A 6000-nucleotide genomic window follows, 5' to 3' on the forward strand; every position below is an offset into this window, starting at 1 on the left:
AATGAAGATTCTGAGCGAAGGCTCAGAGCGTTCGCAGCAGAATGCGCCGGATGCCTCCACGGCATCAAAGGGTGGCCCGCCACCTAATGTTGCAGCCGGTGCGGCAACAACCGGGGAGGAGGAGGCTCCTAAGCCCCATCCGGAAACCCAAGGTAAGGGAAAGATTGAAATACCTTGGCCACTTGACTTCATGAGAGTCAAGACTAAGGTAGACCCCTCCGGGGGTTCAGTCAGCAGCCGGCAACGGATGAATGCCAACTATGCTGCTTCCTTCTCACAGAGTACTTCTACTTTTGGTGCAGATCTTACATCCGACGAGCCGGATCTTGTTGGTTTCGCAAAACGGATGGTGAGGACCCTCACCCAGTCAGAGAAGAATTCAATCCCTAATCTGTAGGTAGTGGACTTCGACCGGATAATGGGCCAGCCGACTGAGGTAAAGAATCCCCACCTTAACTCTGATATCTTTTCTTTATTTTAACTAAGTATGCCTTAATCCGGCTGCTCTTTTCTCAGGTAATGCTGAGAGTGGATGGGCTCCGAGGCCCCTTCAGGCCGAAACAAGAAGAGGTAAATGACGCTAAATGGAGGGCCCTTGAAAACCTCAACTCTGCTGAATATGCTAATTATATGTGTGATTTAGAGATTAAAGCAGTAGAGTTGAAATAGGAGGAGCTGGTCCGGAGCTTGACGGCTGCAAATGATGAAGCCACCAGCCGGGCTAATGACCTTGAGCAAAAACTGAAGGATGTCAAATCTGAGCTCAAGGCATTAGAAGATGCTGACAAGGAAAATGCCCAACTCCGAGCAGACGTCTCCCGTATGGGGGTCGAGATCGTCAAGTTGCAGAACAAGCAGTCGGATGAGATCGCCTAGGAGCAAAAACGACTGATGGAAGAGAACGTGCGGGACAACGAAGCCCGCCTGAAGATAGCCTGGGGGCTACTTTACCCAGATGTAGACTTCGAGGTCTACAAGCTTAGGTATGATTACGCCACAGCGGTGTATGATGCCCAAGTTCTTGGTGAGGCTCCTCCGCCTTGCTTCCAAGACTGGGCTGCCGAGCAAGGGTATGAAGTCTCGGACAATGAGGAGCCGGCGGAGGAAGAGCGAAATGAAGGTAATCAGCCTCAAGTAGCTGATGACCAATCTGAAGCCCTCCCAGCCGGCCAAGACCAGCCGGAGCAGCAGCTTCCACCTCAGCGTTAGGCAAGCCTCCCCAAATTCAGTGGCAGTATGCCAAGTTTCTTTCTTTTCCGGCTTGTAAGCCGAGTATGTTGTATCTTTACCAACTGTGGAGTTGGGTAAACAATTATTTCTTTGCTTTTTCACCGGATGTGAGTCTGGTTAACAATTATTATGGCCTCATTGCCATCCTTAATATTTATATGAAGTAATCCGACTCAGTCGGTTGTTTATACATGTTTGTGTTTGAATTTTTTGGATTTTGCGTATTTTGAATTTTGCATATATACTGCAATTTTTTAATATTTTGCCCAACTTAAAAAAGCATGCAGCAATTTCCAATCCGGGTGCTCTTGCCCCTGGACGGCTGTGTGGTTGGTTTCATTTCAAACTGATTGATTGGCTTGAAAACACTTGATACTTGGAGAAGTATGAGGTGTTTTAAGGCCAATCAATCACAATGGTGATTGCCCCAAACTAAGTGCACAGCCGGCCATCAGAACGAGTGCTTCGAGTCTCTTACCCAGACGGTAATATTCCGTTTAGGATTATTACATAGCCATTACACAAAATCTTTTGCCCCAATTGGGAGAGAGAGTGCAACTTTGGAATAAATAATCTAAGTGGAAACTTCAGCCGGCAACCGACTGATGCCTCGGGGCATCCGGTATTCGGTAACTTAATCGTTTCTCGTAGATTATTCTGGTCAGACGACTATGAGTTGACCAATTTGGTTGTTCAATCTTTGTCGTCTGCATAGGTACGTAGACTGACGAAGAGTCTGTTCTCTGCAACGATTGCTCCCGGAGGGCGGTTTTATAAAATAAGCAACCATCCGGCCATTAGGCCTTTGGTCTTGTTTGAGACCGGTTATATAGCCACTAAGAGTTTTTGTGCTTAGTTTTTTCAAGCTGGCCATTGGCCACGCGATATCATATTTACACTAAATGTCAATTTTAGTTGGTAAAGCAATTAGTCCGTCTGGGTATTACCCATGCAGAATGGTAATTATAACATTAAATTACACTAAGTATCAAACTTAGTTGGTTAAACAAGTAGTCCGTCTGAGTATTACCCAGGCGGATAAGTAATTATATCATTGAATCTACACTAAGTGTCAAACTTAGATAGTAAAGAAAAAGTTCCGTCTGAGAATAACCCAGGCGGATAAGTAATTATAAAGATAGCAAAACAATTTTGCAAACAAAGCCTGATTTCTCATTGATGGACTCACTATTTACAAAAAATTTACATTTCTCAGAAGTAGTACTTTTTAAGTTATCTACATTCCAAGTCCGAGGTAGACGCCGGCCGTCTGGAGTTTCCATACGGTAAGTGCCATCCCTGACTTCTTCATAAATCTGGTAGGGGCCTTCCCAATTACGAGTTAGCTTTCCAGCCTCATTGGCCCTATCGGTTGCCTCCATTTTACGTAACACAAAGTCGTCAACTTTCAAAGGACGCTTACATACTTTCTTGTTGTAGGCTCTGGTTATTCTCAGACGGTATATCTCATGGCGCAGGGCAGCATTGCCCCTGCGTTCCGGGAGGGAGTCCAATGCTAGCCGCATGGCCACCCAATTTGCCTCTTCCTCATAAAGCATGACTCTGAGAGTCGGCTCGTAATGTTCAATGGGCAAAACGACTTCAGCACCGTATACCATAAGAAATGGGGTTTCACCGATAACCCCTTTGGCAGTCGTCCAGATGGCCCATAGGACATGAATTAGCTCTTCTGCCCATAAGCCACCGGCTCTTTCAATTTTCTTTTTTATGCCGTCTGAGATGAGCTTGTTGAAGGCTTCAACTTGGCCGTTTGCTTGGGGTCGACCGACTGATGCAAAACAATGTGAGATACCCTGATCACCCAACCAAGTCTTAAGGTGAGGCGTTTCAAACTAAGGGTCATTATCAAACACCATAGACATAGGTACCCCAAACCAGGTGATGATATTCTTCCAAATGAAAGAGATGGCATCCTTTGTCTTTATGTTCTTGACCGGCTCAGCTTCTACCCATTTGGTAAAATAATCCACAGCCACCAAAATATAGCGCTTTCCGCCTGAAGCCGGCGTATAGGGACCCAGGATATCCATGCCCAATTTAGCAAACGGGACTGGGCTGTAGATTGCCGTCAGATTAGTAGCCGGGCGGTGAATAAGCTTGCTAAACCTCTGGCATTTGTCACATCTCTTCACCAACTCTTTAGCGTCTGCTTCAAGAGTAGGCCAAAAGTAATGCCGCCTGGCTCTGACGGGTAGGGACCTGCCGCTTATATGAGAGGCACAGTATCCAGCGTGCAATTCTTCAAGAACTTCTTTCCCCTTTTCTGGGGTAACACACTTCAATAGAGGTTTAAGGAAACCCGCTATGAAGATCTCTCCGCTTCTTCATGACGGCTGCCTCCTGTGGTGAATCAGGAAGTGTGTCGTCTGTTAAATATGCCCGGATGCCATCCATCTAGGTAGAGCTTCGGTCTAGGATTCCAATGGGATCTTCATATATACTTCTCTTTTCAAGAACTTCCCAAAAGACTGACCGAGGCGTATCACAGCAGGCGGATGAAGCCAATTTGGACAACGCATCCGCCTAGTTGTTATCTGACTCGGGCACTTAACTCAAACGGAATTCCTCAAGTGCCCCGGCCTCTTCATTGACTTCCTGAAGGTACTTGATCATAGCCGGATGAGTTGCCTCATATTTTCCCTCATACTGGCTTACGACCAACTGTGAATCAAAGTAGGCGTCAATTTTAGTTGCCCCTGCTGCCTTACACATGCGAATTCCGGCTAGTAGGGCTTCATATTCCGCCTCGTTATTTGAGGCTTGAAACTTAAACCGTAGTGCATATTCAAATCTGTCCCCTCAGGGGACTCATATATTATTCCTGCACCGCAGCAGTTCTTCGTCGAGCTCCCGTCTACATACACTTTCCAAACCCAATCAATGTTATCCGGTTGAACCGGTCGTGTCATTTCAACAATGAAGTCGGCAAATGCCTGACCTTTCACTGCCTATCTAGGTTCAAAAGTGATTTCAAGACTTTGCATTTCAATAGCCCATTTCAGCATTCTGCCGGATGATTCCACGGTAGACATTGGCCGCTTGAGGGGTTGATCGGTGTAAATTACCACCAGATGGGCCAGAAAATACGGCTTCAATTTCTCGAAGGCCATATATAGGGCAAGGCCAAATTTTTCAACCATGGGATACCGGAGCTCAGCATTTTTTAAAACATGGCTAATGAAATAGACCGGGAGCTGAATGCCGTCTCTCTCAACAAGGAGAACAACACTAAGAGCATGATCTGAGACGGCTAGGTACATATATAACGCCTCTTTGGGCAGAGGGCTAACAAGCCTTGGCAAAGAGTGCAAGTGCTCTTTCAGCTTTTGAAAGGCCACCTCAACATCATCCCCCCATTAAAATCTGGTCTTCTTCCTGATTGCTTGGAAGAAGTAAAGGCATTTGTCACCTGACCGGCTGAGGAACCTCCCCAAAGCCGTCAGGCAACCGGTTAGTCTTTGTGCTTCCTTGACAGTGCGGGGTGACTTCATGTCAATTACCGCTTGTATCTTCTCGAGGTTAGCCTCTATCCCCCTTTGATCAATCAGGAATCCGAGAAACTTCCCAGACTCAACACCAAAGACGCATTCCTTACGATTTAGCATAACCTTATGCCGCCTGAGTGTGGTGAAGGTTTCTCGGAGATCAGCAAGGTGATCCGCCTGCTGCTTGGATTTAACTATCATGTCATCAATGTACGCCTCCACATTCCTCCCAATTTGATTAATGAAGACCGTATTAATCATCCGTTGGAATGTAGCCGGCGCATTTTTCAAGCAAAACGGCATCACAGTGTAACAGAATAACCACTGATCGGTGACGAAGGCCGTCTTCTCTTGATCTTTTTTCCACAGGGGTATCTGATGGAAGCCGGAGTAGGCATCCATGAAACTCATCAAGGCATGTCCGGCTGTCGAATCGACCAGACTGTCGATCTTTGGAAGTGGGTAACAATCCTTGGGACATGCCTTGTTGAGGTCTGTGTAATCAACACACATATGCCAGGTACCATCGACTTCTTTACAAGCACAACATTCGCCACCCAGTCGAGAAAATTACATGGCCGAATGAACCCAGCGTCCAACAAATTTTTTACTTCGGCAGCTGCCGCCTGACTTCTCTCCTCGCCGTGATTTCTTTTCTTTTGTCGGATGGGCTTCTTTTTAGAATCCACGACGAGTTTGTGGACAGCAAGATCCGGGCTAACGCCTGGCATCTCCTCCACTTCAAAGGCAAAAATGTCTTTGAATTCTTTCAGCAAGAGGTGCAGATCTGCACCCAATTTAGCATGAGCAGTCGTCTCAACCTTAACCGTACGCTCTTGACGGCTGTCGTCCAGAGGTATATCAATATGGTCTCCAGCCGGCTGGGGACGGAGCTCAGCTGACCGCTCCCCGGTCAGTGATTGCTATTTTTTCTCTTTCTTCACCTCCACCAGCAGCGGGGCCTTTCTTTTTCTTTCCAAGTGCTGGTGGGGCTGGGGCTGGGTCAACATCCTTGACAGTGTCAAGGTCTATTGGTTATGGGCCTTGGTCGCCTAGGGTCACAGTATCTTTGACGGCTAAGAGGTAGCACTCCCGGGCCGTCTTTTGATCCCCATTCAAGAAACCAACAGAGCCGTCATCCCTCTCATACTTGGTGAGAATGAGAGAAGGGATGATTACAGCCTTGGCTTCGTTGAGGGTTAGTCGGCCTAGAATAATGTTATAGGCGGTTAGTTCCTCAACGACCAAGAACTTGACGACCAGG

Source organism: Chenopodium album, chromosome 2 (assembly GCF_948465745.1).
Source record: "Chenopodium album chromosome 2, dcCheAlbu1.1, whole genome shotgun sequence".
Classification (NCBI taxonomy): Eukaryota; Viridiplantae; Streptophyta; class Magnoliopsida; order Caryophyllales; family Amaranthaceae; genus Chenopodium; species Chenopodium album.